This window comes from Coccinella septempunctata, chromosome 8 (assembly GCF_907165205.1).
Source record: "Coccinella septempunctata chromosome 8, icCocSept1.1, whole genome shotgun sequence".
Lineage (NCBI taxonomy): Eukaryota > Metazoa > Arthropoda > Insecta > Coleoptera > Coccinellidae > Coccinella > Coccinella septempunctata.
This window is the reverse complement of record NC_058196.1, coordinates 10,525,055-10,542,011: the sequence shown is the minus strand read 5'-3', so window position 1 is coordinate 10,542,011 and position 16,957 is coordinate 10,525,055. Positions and strand designations below refer to the sequence as shown.

At 38.2% G+C, this 16,957-nt stretch overlaps 1 protein-coding gene across 1 annotated transcript in view; it reads right to left on the bottom strand.

The window, feature by feature from the left end:
* The window catches only part of LOC123318935, a 537,083-nt gene that overhangs the window by 239,967 nt on the left and 280,159 nt on the right, over positions 1-16,957 (bottom strand). The gene's annotated exons all lie outside the window — the stretch shown is intronic.

Below are 16,957 nucleotides of genomic sequence, written 5' to 3'. Positions count from 1 at the left end.
AAAAATTTCCTGAAATTCGAATAGCACCAAAACGCACAGGTTAAATTTCCAAAAAAAAGTCTTCAAAGTTCAATAGCCATAAAATAAATCACAATAATTGACTTTCAGTTTTCAGAAAAATCAGAAATAATCGGTAAGTTTCAACAGTACAGGTCAAAAGAAAATAGAAAGCAGGTAGATAGGTTATCAACAGGTAATAGGTGATTCCCTATTGAACCGATAGGTAAATCACACCTATTAAATTTCACCAATTGCGACAATAAATTTTCAATTTTTCAAAGTCCGGAAGTTCACTCACCCTCAATGTGAAATTAAAACAGTTCAATTCAATAAATCAGAAATATGCAATTAGAAATCGGAAATAATTTTCACTAATATAACGGCGGAATAACAGTTCAGTTTTCAACAACTCAATACAGTAATCGGCAAAAAGAATAATCACAAATTATTTTCAACGGGGTTCAACAGTAGGAAAATTTTCAAAATATAGTCCAATTCAATTCACAGTATAACAGTTCAATATGGAGTGGCAGGGAATAAAACACAGTTCAAGTTTATTTTTCACAGTTTTCCGTTCAAGGAATAGTTACTCACTGTTCTGAGGTTTTACTCACTGTTTCGGGAATTCACTCACTGTCCGGTTATTGTCTCTCACCTCAGTTGTTTCCTGGTAGATTCTGAACGGTCCCTGCTCGGGCGCCATTTTTGTAACGGGGTTTTCCTCGGCGGACTCGAGCGCCAGCTATTCTTTAAGGGAGAATAGCAAACCTACCCTGGCAGCTACTAGCCGGAGACCGGGCTCCCTGGTGTCTAGGGTGTTAGCGACGCACAATGATAGGCAGAATCAACGTATACAACTTTTATTCGTCGAAAAGGGGAACACAAATAGCACTACTACTAAATTTTACAGTGATTCGAAAGACGGACAAGACGGACGGAATAGCACGGGATCCGATCTCAAACGTTATACGGGGGTTAACGGACATGTTCGCCAGCCAGAACCAGAGACGTACACTTGACGGACAGATATCGGACCTCAGCCAGGTTAGGGGATGAAAGACGGCACAGATTCACAACAGCTCACCCCTAGTTGCGCTTTTCGCCCCCTGAGTATCCACGTCAGCGGGGTTCTTCGATAACAACTGAAGTGAGCGTCGAAACAACGGGGAAGGAAGGGCTGAAGGGAGGCTGAAGTTCCAATATAAAAGAAAATAACGGCGTGTCGTCTTACCTTTGGCTTGGCCACTTGCACTCGTCAATTTTAACGAATCGGAAAGAGAAAAAAAAAAAAGAAAACTGAAATTCTATTCGTAAGGCAAAAAAAATTGAAACTAAAAGAACTCTTCTAACTATTGGCGGTAAGCAAACAACTATCTGACAGCAGGCTGAGAACACGGGAACAACGTAAGTGAAAATCGTAAGTGAAGTGGCCTGCGGGGGAACATCTGATTTTATACCCACAGGGGGGGTGCGGAAATCAGATGTGCCCGACAGTCGAAATTCGGTAATTTTGCGTCGATGAAAACGTCTTAATTTCGACTTATCTGTGCTAGCGAACAAAAAACCTCGGTTATCTTCCAATTCAGGATGTTTTATACGGTGCGACATTAATTAATTAATTAATTTTGGATGTCCTATGGGAGCTCCATGTTAGACAATTTTTGCATACTTAGTCATGAACAACATAATTAATGAAGTCATTTGTAGATCTAACATATTTTTCTCATTCGTATTTATTTATGTCGATGATATTTGCATGGCTATACCGAGAAGCTTGTTGGATTATATTTTGAATATTTTTAATAGCATAGAGCCTTATCTCAAGTTCACATTTGAATTAGAGGATGATGTAAATCTCTCATTACCCTTTTTAGAAATCCTGTTAATTAGAGATCCTAGTAGTAAAAGTATAAGAACGAATCTGTATAAAAAACCCACGAATACATGCAGGACAATTAATTATTGGTCCCAACATCCATTACATCAAAAGATGAATATCATTAGACAGGGATATTTGAGAGTGCTTAGAATATGTAGCCCAGAGTTTGTGTCATCCAACTCAGATATTTTAAGAAGTGACTCAGGTAAAAACGGTTATCCAACGAGATTAAAGTTGTAAATTCTAACCCTAATGCTATTCCAGTCAACGATATTAGCCCAAATAACATAGAAAATGATATTGTTAAATTTAACACACAATCTGAAAAGAGTTGCGACCTTTCGTCACACCAAAACGCAAGAAATACCCGGGCTGCGAAGCGGGGGTATCCAGGGCTCACTCAGTGAAGATGAGGTGGGTTCAATGTTAGGAACCGACAAAAGAGAAGTAGGGCGCCAGGTAGATTTCTTTCCCCAGTAAATACCCTTAGGAACAGCAACAACCCCAAATCAACCAAACGAGTTGTACTGGAGAACGATTTATTCAGGCAGCAAAGAAAATACACGGGCCTACTTGTATGGCTATAGTTGTATTGAACGCCAAGGGGGGTGTGTAGTGTCTAATAATAATTGTGATACTTCAAAAGGATGGCCTTTATCCATCCTCCGTGCCGCACCCTGTATAATTAACCGAAATCGCGTCGCTTGAGCTCAGGCGCAGTGCGAAGTTCTTCAGAACTCCCAAATGTACGAACAACACTAATATACGTTTAATTTAACTGCACAGAATATCAACGTCACCAGGATGACGTACTCTAAGTAAATTAATCTATATCTCATTCCACAAGCAATAGAATAAGATAATAATAGCAATACATTATGGTTTTACAATATAAACCGTTATCGTTAAGGAAAGCAGCAATATAATACGATATGCAACTTCTATAATACACTTGCGTGTCCTGAGAGTTCTCTCTTTCCGCTCCTGAATGGGGGAGACGGCCTCTTCGTTATGAAATTCTACATGGTTTGTAACGGCTTCACTTGGACTGGATTCCACGAGTAGTTCTAGGAGGCTCGATTTGGACTGTGACTATACTAGGATTTATAGGACTTCCTCCCTACACGATGATTTCAGGGACTTCCTCTTTATACTAGGATATGTCTCCCTACACTAGGATTACAAGGACTTCCTCCCTATACTAGGACCCTGTCGATACGAAAAAACGTAAGAACTTAATCATCACCATATAAGGAAGAATGAATAACAACATATTGTATCACAAAAGATGGTTTTATACATACCCAGTTCTTCGGGGGGAACTATTAAAATCACGTGAGTTGTGATAGAATCTAACGGTTCTATCACAATCAACGTAGGATGCTCCCAATTAATTCTTCTAAGTCAACGAATTTCACGGCAATAGGTGGTAATGGAGAGAAAATAATACACAATAATGAATTTGCAGAACGACGTACGAAGAACATACCTTTATGAAGGAAACTTCACGTGCCACAGCGAAGAAAACTCTCGATCAATCCTCCTTAAGGATATACGCCAATATAGAATCCAAATAAACCAGTTCGGCAGGAGATCACACAAATATCCGAAGACTAATCCCACAAATGGACGATTTTAATTATCGAAAACTCCAGAAATTCCTGATGGATACCACCGAACTTACAAAATGGCTAATTACACAGAAAACTCATCTGACGCTGTCTAACCTTCAAAAATCTGTGAGCACGGAAAACTAAACGTCAAGATTTAACCCCACTTGACCGGTAGCGGTAAATAACAGTAGGCCGATCGCCCCACATCAACATAACCTGCAAATTCAATTCGTACCATATTTATTGATGGTATTTGAAACCGTTACAACTCTTCCCTTGCGATAAAAAAAAAACAGCATCCCCCGCCGAAGGTATCCAGACATCGAAGAGCCTCCAACCACCACATTGAACGACGTGAGAAAGTGAAAGATATCTGACCACTGAAGGTGACCAGATACCGACAGGTCCAGCCAAATGACAGGAAAAGTACTGACTCAACTAAAAAGAAAACTAAGAAAGGGCCGAAATTTTTATGTAATACTTTTTTTTTCAAGAACTAAAAAGAGAACTTTTCCGCAGCCCGAGTCGAAGACCACGGAAAAGGCGCTGGACCTGGAGGACTTCATTTATTCTCAAAGTCGCAACCTCAACGACTCCCACCACAACCTTAGGAAGTGATGTCACAATCGGGTATCACAATCGGGAAAACGACAGAATCGGGAAAGATCGTCAAAATCGGTAGAACGGTAGTCCTCGTGGGCAAAGAGCAACGGCTCAGTGCAGGACCAACCGCAAGTCTTGACTCGTCGGGAGTCCTACGGTAATACAAAAAAAAAAATCGTTAGTCAAAATCAGGAAGTTAGCGTTAAATCAAGGGTCCCCGTGGGCAAAGAGCACAGCTCCATGCACGACCCGCTGAGAGTCATAACTCGTCGGCAGTTATCGTTTTAAAATTGGTAAGAAGGGTCGCCTCAGGCAACACACGTCGCAAATCCGCCGAAGCGAAGACAAACCCAAAACGGACAATCCAAACAAAACGATGTACTCAAAATCGGGAAGGTGTCAACCAGGACACGTTATAATCCGGAAAAGAAATTAGCAATCAAAATTGGGATAGGTCACCTCAAACAACATAGATACGTTGTGAATCCGCCAGTAGCGAAGGTAGACCAAATACGCATCAAAATCGGTATCGATAAACGGAAATATCAAGGAACGTCGAATTATTAGTAATCAAAATCAGAAGGAAAAGTCACCTTAGACAACATAGAACGTTGTGAATCCGCCAGCAGCGAAGGTAAGACAAAATCCACATCAAAATCTATATCGATGAAGGAAAATATCAAGGAAAATTAGAACCGAAACGTCAAAATCGAAAACACGAAGGCTCAAGGTCACAGTCAATTTAAAAATCTCCCTACCCCGACAAACGATCTACCTGAGGGCAAGTGAAGGAAAATACAACAGCGATGGTACTGCCGTGGCCTGGAATGTACCATAGATGATGAGAGGAATTCCCGCCACTGGATAGGGGTAGTGATCACCCATGTCAATTTATGCAAAAGCAAGGTACCGCTATCCTCTGCCCCGGTCATCATTGGGCCAAAAGGAAAATATAGGTCACATCAACGAAATTATGTGGAATGAGGTATTTTTCGGTATTGGATTTCAGTTCGGGATTTTGGAATGTTGAGCTAGATAACTCAAGTAAATTATTGACTTGCTTTGCAACCACTTCAGGGCAAATATATTGTTTTAAAAGATTAGCATATGGCCTATCTGTTGCATTCGAAGTTTTTATGCAATACACTCAGCAAAATTTTGGAGATTTACCGGGAGTTTTTATATATGTAGACGATGTGTTAGTTATGGGTAAAACACTTGAGGAACATGATGAAATTTTAGGGAGGGTATTAGAGCGTGCTAATGAAGTCAATGTGAAATTCAATCCATCAAAATTTCAGTATAGGTTGAAAGAAATTAAATATTTGGGTCATATTTTTTCAGAAAAAGGAAGAGCAATAGATACGGACAGATTAAAAGCCTTGGAAAAATTGGAAATTCCTAGTAGTAAAAAGGAACTGATGAAGGTTCTTGATTTTATCAATTACATGAGAAGCTATATTAATTTTGTCCGAATTGACAGCTCCTCTACGTCAGTTGATTAAAAAAGATGTAATATTTGTGTGGACAGATGAGCACACTAAAACATTTGAAAAAATTAAAAAAAGTATTTTGGAGGCCCCAATCTTACAAACATTTGATGAATCAAAAGAAATTGTCATCGAAAGCGACAGTAGTCAAAACGGATTGGGATGTTGTTTGATACAAGAAAATAAACCATTAGCATTTGCTTCTAGAAGTCTCTCAGACACAGAAAAACAGTATTCAATGATAGAAAAGGAATCATTAGGCTTGGTTTTCGCTTGCAATAAATTTCATAATTACATTTATTCTAGAGATATCAAAATTAAAACTGATCACAAGCCACTTTTATCTATAATGTCAAAAGAAATTCATAAGATACCCTCTGCAAAGTTACAGAGAATGAGATTAAAATTACTAAATTATAATATAAAATTGGAATATGTTCCAGGAAAATATATGTATCTATCTGATCATTTATCTAGACATTTTCTTGAAAACAAGGGTGATGAAAAAAAAACTTTGAGTGAAGTTATTCATACTATTAATGTCAGTGATGAGAAAATTAAAGAGTTCCAAAATGAAACTAGAGAAGATGCAGTATTGAAACATTTAATCGATGCTTGTAAGAATGGTTGGCCTTCACATAAAACAAAAGTTAAGGATGAAATCAAATTTTATTATCAATTCCGAAATGATATCACATTGGATGATGGTATTTTGTATGTGAATGATCGTATCATAATTCCAAGCAATTTAAGAACACAGATGTTAGAACTTCTACATGAATCTCATTTGGGCATACAGAAATCTAAATTCAGGGCTAAACAATTTTTGTATTGGCCAAATATGGACTTACATATTGAAAATTATGTTAGTGAATGTGAGATCTGTCAACTCAATCAGTCTAGACTTTGTAAAGAACCGATGATCAAACCTGATTTGCCAAATATTCCTTTCAATGAGGTTTCATGTGATATTTTGGAATACAATGCAAAAAATTATTTAGTTTTAATAGATATTTATTCTAAATGGATTGAATTGATTACTTTGCAAAATAAGTCTTCTAAAGAAATTATTAATGCATAGTTGCAGATATTTGGCATACCTAAAATAGTAATAAGTGATAATGTACTATTCGGTTCATATGAATGTAGAAAGTTTGCATCTGAGTTCAATTTTGCAATTGTTACTTCGAGCCCTCATTATCCAAAAGGACATGGACTAGCTGAAAAAGCGGTGCATATTTGTGAAAATATTCTTAAGAAGTCTCGGGATCATACTGATATTTATATAGGTCTTCTACAATATCGAAATGCACCTGTAAAAGATTTTTTTTCTTCACCACAACTATTGCAAAGTCGAATTTCTCGAACCAAATTGCCCATTGCTGAAAAATTGTTGAAACCTAAATTGAATGCTCAAGTAGAAAAACAATTTCAAAAGAAAGTTAGTAACTTTACGAAATTTTATAATCGTAGCAGTAGAATAAAACCTGATTTAGAAGAAGGTGATCGAATTATCTTTCGTAAAGATAATAGTTGGATAAAAGGTTTCATTGTCAAGATGGGGAGTACACCTCGCTCATTCATTATTAGGGCAGATAATGGTAAAATCTTTAGACGCAACAGTTCACAGATAAAACTGTATAAAGAACCATATCTTGAAGTTGAGGAGGATATCTCCCCTCAAAATACTGATAGTCATTATGAGGCTATTCATAGACAGGAAAATGTGAAGAATGAATCAATTGAAAATGATAATATGTTCGATTATTCCCATAGATTGAGATGTGGTAAAGAATACAAAAGCACAAATCAATTGAAAATGGTATGTTCAATTGATTCACATAAACTGAGAGGCGATGAAGAAGTGATTGAAAGAGACAAAGTGATGAAAAAGACAGTGATAGAAATAGACAAATGAATCAATTGAAAATGGTATGTTCAATTGATTCAAATAAACTGAAATGTGTGAAGAAGTGAAAGAGAGAATGAGAATAGAAATTTGAAATTGTGATTTTAGATTAGGATTTAGGTTAAGATTTAAATTAGGTTAGGGCATAGGTTGTGATATTGATGTGCCATAAAAAAAAATTGAATAGATTCTGATATTGTATCATTACTAGTTGCTTGTAGCATCATGTATTTTTAAGAGGAAGGAGATGATGCATAACTAATTGTAATATTCTATGATTGGTCTGTATGCGCATGACCTGACAGGTCCAGTGACTGGAGACCGACAGCCACATATTGCACATTGTAGAATTACCGTTCCGAGTCGATTAATAAAGTTAGTTGAAAAGCCCTACTATTTATGAATACTAATACCATGCAACAATAACAGCAAGGTTACTGCCGTGGTCTGGAATGTACTGTAGATGATAAGAGATACTCCAACCACTGGATAGGGGTTGTGACCATCCTAGTCAATTTATGCATATTCAAGGGACAGCTATCCTCTGTCCCGAGTCCGGAAAATAACGAAACTAGTCTGACAGGTGTCCAGTTGCTTGTTGGTCCGGTGGGTGAGATTTCAAATCCTTAACATGCCTAACAACCTGGTATTTACCATCCTCACACTGCAATTCATAGGTCCAAGGGGAGACTCGCTTCGAGACCAAGGAAGGCCCAACATACTTCGGTGCCAACTTAGCTGAAAAATACTTCGCCGCATCGGACAACACCTGATTCCTCCCCCACACCAACTGGTTAACCGTATACTGAACATCCCGTAGTCGAAGATTGTATGTGCGGCTATTGGTTTCATATACTCGCGACAACTTTCTCTGGGCATCCGCGTACAGCCTCGCGAAGGCTTGTTCGCGCTCCTTAGTCAAGGCTGATCTGTCGAACTGAATCCGATCAGGGCAGGCGTTTTCACCCTTTAATGAAATTTCTCTTCCGAAGACAATCATATTTGGGGAATGACCGGTTACTTCATGCTTTGAGGAGCGAATGGCCAAACCAACCTGGCTCAACTGTCTATCCCAACCTCTCTGATCTTCTGAAAAATATGACCTTAACATAGTTTTAATAACCCTATTAATTCTCCCGACCGGATTCGCTTGAGGATGATATAAGGCCGTATACTGAAATGAGAAAATTTAAACACCGTATCGAATAAAAGCAGTTCAAAGGACATTTCTGGGGATGATTTCACCGTCGTAAAAAGAAGGAAATCTAGACGTATGGATAGAAGTATTGTCGGTAGTGGAAAAACTGATGAGATGTCGATCAAAGGAGCTCCGAAATATGGATACTTACATGTTTGTAAACTTGATCCAACTCTTAAACCCGAGGTGCTTGTTAAATATCTCGACAGCGTGGGATTCAGGGGAATTATTTGTGAAAAATTGCAATCAAACAGACCAAAAGAATACACATCATTTAAGTTGATAGTACCTGCACAGGTGTTTGAAGCCATCAAAAATCCAGAGCTATGGCCCGAAGGTAGTAGAATCAGTCATTTTTCATTTCATCTAGACAAGAGAAAAGCAATAGAACCGAGAAAGAAAATTTTGTAATTTTGCATCAAAACGTTCAATCGCTAAGAAATAGCATTTTGAGGTTAGAGCAGTTAGTAAACAATCATCAAGCATCCTTTGTTGCTGTCACATAATATTGGCAGAGCGATTCCGAACTCGATGCACTTCATATGTGCGGTTTTAAATTAGTTTCTAAATATTGCAGGCCACCTGGTCGACATGGTGGATGCGCTATTTATTGTAGGAATGAAATATGTTGTAAAGAACGTTCAGATTTGGTAAAACTTAGTGTTCCATATGTTTTCGAGTGCTCTGCTATTGAAGCTTATATTTGCTCAAAAAAGTACTTAATTATTTCAATATACCGTCCGAATACACATCCTAGATGTGATATTGGTTTCTTCTTTGAGAAAGTCGATTCAATCCTTCGAAAGCATACATCTGAAAATACTCAATATATAATCGCTGGGGATTTCAACATAAACTTTCTGTCTTGTAGTTGGGAGGCACAAACTTTTATTTCGCTTCTCGAGGGTTACAGTGCTTGTATTACGGTGCATGAGCCCACTCGAGTTACTTCTAATTCTTCTACTTGCGTAGATAACATTATAACGAATTTAAGGGATTATGTAACTGGGGTGGTTCCTTCTCATCTGTCTGACCACACCTCTCAAAAATTTTCTTTTCATATCTCTGAATCCATACCGAAATCTATAAAGAAACATGTTCGGCTGATTAATGAGGAAACAATGTTGAGATTCCTAGAACTGTTGTCGACTGAGGAGTGGAATGGTCTCACTTTTGAGGAGAATCAGTGTGATGTTGACCGCCTCTGCGATAATTTTTTCGGCAGGTTTAAAACCATTTTTGATTTGGCTTTTCCTTTGATAGCGGTTAGGGTTGCTGGATATTTTGACAAATCACCTCAAGTAATTGAAATAAAAAGACGATTGGATTACCTTTATACAGTTTCCCTTTTTCGACCTGAATTTGCTTATCTATACAAGCAGACTAAAAAGCTATATGACGGTATACTCCAAAAGAATAAGAAGGATCATATAAAGAAGCGTATAAATAACTATAATAACAAAAGCAGAACCGTTTGGCGGATTATAAATGAGATAACTGGCCGTGGAAATGTGAATGCAGGTAATTTAAAATATATATATATATATATATATATATATATATATATATATATATATATATATATATATATATATATATATATATATATATATATATATATATATATATATATATATATATATATATATATATATATATATATATATATATATATATATATATATATATATATATATATATATATATATATATATATATATATATATATATATATATATATATATATATATATATATATATATTTTTTTTTTTATTTTTTTTTTTTTTTTTTTTTTTTTTTATAGCACCGTATTGAACGGGAGGAAATGCTGCACCCGCCGGGCTTTCGCCAAAGCATGTGCAGTCGCTACGGACCTTGGAGAAACCTTCTGACCATTCTCGCCGTACCCAGCATCACCTGTTTCTGCGAACTCGATATAACACTGCGGTCCAGACAAAGTCTTTCAGTGTTTTCGGGCAGATGTTTTTCGACCAGACCATTCACTGAAATGATCAACGGGAGCACACCAACGGATTTAAGCTTATGAATCTCACGTAGTTGGTAAGCGAGTTCATGATATTTTGTTATCTTCTCCGAGTAAGCTCTCGCTAGATTCTCGTCCGCTGGAACCGTGAAGTCCAGCAGCAGGCATGTTTCTTTCTCCTTATCGAAGAGCGCAACGTCCGGTCTATTGTGCGCAACCCCTCTGTCGGTTATAAGCGTTGCGTCCCAATACAACTTGTAGCGCTGGTTCTGCAGGAGTGTTTTCGGCTGGTATAAGTGTTGTGGTGTTTCATCATGCAGCAACCCAAGCTTCAGAGCAATATGTTGATGGTATATCCTTCCCATTGAATTGTGCCTATCGAGATAATCTTTGGGAGCCAAAATCGGGCATGCGGAGGTAATATGTTGGATGGATTCGGCTGCTCGAGAGCATTTTCGGCATCTGTCGGATGGGACTGCTTGCTTGGCAATATGTTTCATATACATTCTAGTGGGTACCACCTGATCTTGTATAGCGAGGAGTCTCCCTTCCGTTTCTGGAAACAGGTACCCAGCCCGCAGGTAAGTTAGGGACTCCACCCTATTCACATCTTCACTTTTCAGGTGAGCCGGATACCTGCCGTGTAAGGCCTTGGAGTTCCACTCTTCAATACGTTCTCCCTCGGTACACCTGGGGACCTGATACTCCGCATCAGAGAGCTTCAATGCTGATATTCTGTCATCTGCCTCGCGGATAGCCCTGAACACAGGTGAGTTATTCCTCAGGAAGTGCTGTCTTAAGTCACACACGTTTTTCCCATGGACGTCCTCCAAACTCAGCAGTCCTCTCCCCCCTTGATGTCGGGGGAGGTAAAGTCTCATAGTCGAGGAGTGGGGATGGTGTACTCCATATTTCGTCAACATAGATCTTATGTCCCTATCTAGACCCCGGAGGTCAGTCAATGACCAGTTGAGGATGCCGAATGAATAAGCCATGCCTGAGATCGCCCAAATGTTGATGGCTGTGAAGAGAGATTTGGAGTTGAGCTTAGCTCTAAGAAGCAATCCGACCCTGCTCAGAAGCTTTTTTTTAAAAGATTCCTTCATCTCTGGTGTTTTTATTTCAAGTGCTTGCTTGATTCCTAGGTACTTATATGGGGTATCCTCACTCAAGGCAGGTATCGTGATGTTATTCATTAGTATTGCTCCTTCCTCTGTCTCCTGAATTCGTCCCCTTCTGACATCTAGGACCGCGCATTTCTCGACTCCCATCTCCATTCCAATTGACTCACTGAAGGATGCCACTATTTCTAGCATTCTCTTAAGTTGTTCGAAATTTGCCCCATATAATTTCAGATCATCCATGAAAAAGCGGTGGTTAATAGAAACTTGTCTGTTCTTATTGATTACATATCCATATTTAGTCTTCCTGAGAATTAGGCTGAGAGGGTTGAGTGCCAAACAGAACCAAATGGGGCTCAGTGTGTCTCCTTGGAATATTCCCCGGTTTATTTTTATTGGCCCTGTTTTAATCATAGAGCCTCCCGATCGCATGTTGAGTGAGGTCCTCCAGTTCTTCATAAGGTGTCTCATCAGCTCAATTACCTTTTTAGATATTCCATGCATCTCCAGGACCTTCAATAGCCACGTGTGGGGAACGGAATCAAAAGCCTTCTTATAATCCACCCAGGCCACGGATATGTTTCTAAGCTTTTTTCGCGCTTGTTTGGTGATGATGTGGTCCATGACCAGAAGCTCCTTGCAGCCTTTTGTCCTGGCTCGGCAGCCTCCTTGCTCTTCAGTCATCAGATTGTGTTCTCTTAGGTGCTTGTTAATATTTTTCGTGAGGACGCCCGTAAGTATTTTATAAACCGATGGTAGACATGTAATGGGTCGGTAATTTTTAGGGTCTTTTCTATCGCCACCCTTCGGAATGAGGTATGTGACTCCTAGCGTGAAGAACTTAGGCACTAGAGAGGGGTTGTTCAAGGTCTCCTGTAGAAGCAGTGCAAGTTTTTCATGAACATTAGTGAAGTATTTCCACCAATAGTTGTGGATTTTGTCTGAACCTGGAGATGACCAGTTGTTACAGCTCTTAAGTATCTCTACTATATCTAATTGTTGTACCTTTATATCATCCATCGTTGTATTGGGGATAATTGACTCTGCTTCCTCCATCCAGTACGCCCTCTCGTCATGCACTCCTTGCTGAGACCACACTCCAGACCAGAAACCATGGGCATCCTGGGGTCTTAATTGATCAGCGTCCACTGCATCCTCGCCCTCCAGAGTACGGAAGAATTGTTTTTGATTTTTAAAAAACAGGTTGTTATTTTTGTAGCGCTTTACTCTTTCATTATACCGTCTAATACGGTTCCCTAATGCCTTAATTTTTTGTTTTAGTTGATCGGAAACAATAGCTATTTTTTCGTTGAAAGATGGGTCCCTACGTTTGATACGGGCTCCAGATGCTACCTTTCTAACAGCTTTAACTACTTTAGTATTTGGTGCCCCAGAGTTAAGGTAAGTATGAATAATCCCTATCTTCTTTCTCAAAGATGTAATTTTTTGTTCCAGGCGTAACTTCCAAGGGGGGATCGTGGGAGTTCTCGGTGTATCCCGCTGGTGACCAATCCGTTGCCCCAGCGTTTCACAGACCGTCACAGCACCCGCATAAACAACCTCCACCAGCTCCTCAAGCGTCGTCACACTCGTCAGGTGTTTTGGGAGAACAGAGTCAACTTTCCTCACCAGTTCGTAGGCCATCTTAGAGTATTTCAGCCGTGGGATCTCAGGCTTGCTCTCTGCTGCCACTCCCGAAAACCTCATCAGGTTCCCCTCAAAAGAGCGCTCAATCACGCCATCCTCTTGCTCTCCAACAAAAAGGCCACTTTTTCTTATTCCATAAGACGATTTTCTTCGGCCTGTTTCTGGTGGATCTTCAGTCTCTTCGAGCATAATACTTGGAAAACAGCCTTTCTTGATGTACTCTAGTTCAGCGCGAGATAGTTTTTGGTTAGCCAGAATCCATCGTACCCTATTGGAGAGTAACTGCGCATATGTCGGTCGATCGGGGCAGATGTCGTTCCATATCTCTACAAGTAGGCGCCTATAGGTGGTGTTAAGTCTCCCAGCAAGTTCCACAGCAATAAAATGCGCACGCATAACCATACAGTTGTCGTCCATTGTCCAGCGTGTTCGCCCATCCCGCTGTTGCCTTCTGGCAGCGGAGTGAACAGTTTGTGCACCCAAATTACCAGGGTTTTCTCCTTGCGGAGAAGCGGGATCCGGCCTTACGGTGCCATCTCGGAGGGGTGCGCCGCTTGCCCCACACGTACCTCCTACAGACCGAACCTCTGGACGGTTCCGAAAGGAGCCGGTCTGAGACTCCCTACCGCCCTGTGTTTTACTTCTAGTTACAGGAGCTCGCTAATTCGATGCCTTTCCAAGGATGCTAACCTTGGTCAGGTATGTTGACTCAGGTACGCGGGGGCGTCACTCCCCGAAGGTTCACGAACCCCCCTGCGCATATATATATATATATATATATATATATATATATATATATATATATATATATATATATATATATATATATATATATATATATATATATATATATATATATATATATATATATATATATATATATATATATATATATATATATATATATATATATATATATATATATATATACTAGTAAGCCCATAGATCTACCTTTATTGATAGATCTACCTTTTTTGGCAGATCAGTATAGCCAGGAGATCCACCTTGTAGGTAGATTCACCTTCATGGACAGATTCGCCTTTTGTCCGTAGCTCGGGCCTTCGGCCCTCGCCATTCACCTTCCGACCGTAGCTCGGGCCTACGGCCCTCGCTTTTAATGATACGCAAATACTATACAATACTGAGTATCACACATAACTCACAGCGTTCGATATATACAGGCATTGTCGCAAATTTCACGAAAAACTACAAATAATCTCATACTTTGCTTAAAAATTGGCAAAAATCAGTTATATTCAGTTGGACAGAAGCCTTATGATGGAGATTCCATGCATTCAGTTCATCTTGAATAGAAACTTACAAAGTTCTTTCTTTACGATGAAACAAAAAACTAAGTTGAAATGAGAATAACTGGTCAAAAGTCTATAAAAGTAGAATTTTAACGCAAAAAAAAACACCCTGCTATTGTATTCCAATAATCATTATATCATTCCACTCAAATAAGTTATTCGAAAACATTTTTCCTTCCATCTGGAATGATTAAATACAATAATCCTCGTACAATAATCAAAAAGCTTAAAAATTGGCCGAAATATGTTATAATGAACTAACCTGAAATGAGAATAACTGGCCAAAAGTCTATAAAAGTAGAATTTTAACGCAAAAAACACACCCTGCCATTGTATTCCAATAATCATTATATCATTCCACTCAAATAAGTTATTCGAAAACATTTTTCCTTCCATCTGGAACGATTAAATACAATAATCCTCGTACAATAATCAAAAAGCTTAACAATTGGCCAAAATCTGTTATATGGAATAGGAAAGGAGCCTTATTATAAAAATTTCAAGCATTATAACGTTTAATTCTGTTTATTTTGAACAAAAACCTACAGGGTCCCTCTCTCTACGATAATAGCAAAAATCTTACCCCAAATGGGAGAACCTGACAAATGTCTAAAAATATAGAATTTTAACGCAAAAACTCACTCATAGATTGTGTTTCAATAATCATTATATCATTCGAACTGAATAACTTATCTCAAAACATATTTTTCCATAGATCTAGACTAAGAAAATCATCTCCGTACACTACCCAATTGCTTGAAAGTTGTCAGAGACCTGTTGTGTTCAGTTGAAAAGAATCGAAATAGATCATTTGCTTCACATAGAAACTCTCCTGAACGAACTGCTTAAGAAACTTACTCTGAAGAACATTTTTTTTTTACCAAATAACACTATCCGAGAGATGATATTATACATTTCTTGATCTGATAAATTTATATATGCCTGAAAATAAATTTCAATTATAAAATATAGAATCTCCTGGTCGATTTTCTGTGCAGACTCACCCCCAAGAACCGTTTGTTATCTAGAAATGTTCATACACCAAGATTAAGGATGTTTCCCATTCTGTGAGTTTGCATGTAATTTAATCTGAAATCCATTATGTAAACTTGACAAATGGATCATATACTTCAAATAGAAACTCTTCTGAACCAATTGCTTAGAAGCTTACCCCTGAAGTAGCTTTTTTTATTTAAAATGAGACTTCCCGATAGATGATATTTGACATTTATGAATTTCATACATTTCTTGATATGATGAATTAATATGTGCCTGAAAAATAAGTATTATTAGTGACAAAATAAACTATCAGTTATCACATCCGATTTTGATACAAATTCACGTCGAAGAACTGTCTTTCATATCTGGAAATTCAATAATAACCTAACTTTCCGATTATGGGAAAAAATTCAACTGTGATGTGAGCTTCGAAGTACTATCGTACGGAGAGAAATGTTGTAAATATATTAAATATATCCTTCAATTTGAATAATAATTAAACCTTAAAAATTTGCATCAATTTTTTCACGGTCCGTCAACAGTAAAATGAAACTTGCTTAAGGACAAAGAGTAACAACTCTTTTTAGTCGAATGACAGGAAAACACGTTATAGGAATTGAAAAATTATGGAAATTTTAAAATTCTAATTTATTTTTAGCTGAATAGTGACCTCAACATTCCTAATATAAATTTATTTTTTTCAATTTCAACGCTGAAAATCACGAATTTACTGAAAATATTCAGGGCCAAAACGAAGGTTATGAACGGTGCTCAACCGAGGTGGTTTCGTAATATCGAAAATTGCAAACTTACCTGTACATATTGAGCCGAAATATGGGTACCTGGAGATGCTACAGGATATGGAGAATGATTCTCTAGCATTTATCTTCCCTATTTTGGCATTATTCATATAATAATCGACTCGAGTTTCCGAAAACTGCAAAAACCCCTTTCGAAACGTCAGACATGATGGAAATTACCTCTATGCTCTTGGAAATTAATTTATCAAATTTTCGTAGACGTCAAAAATTTTCGAAATTCTTACGCTTTTTTAGGTAATATCGTTCGGGCTCCGGGAAAAAAAACAGGCCTATTTTAATTTCGGGTTCTTCGAGCTTAGTTCGACACCCATCCCGGCTCTCGAGCTACCGCGGATCTCTCAAGCTAATCAAATCAAATTGGTACCTTTTCGCGAAAATCGTG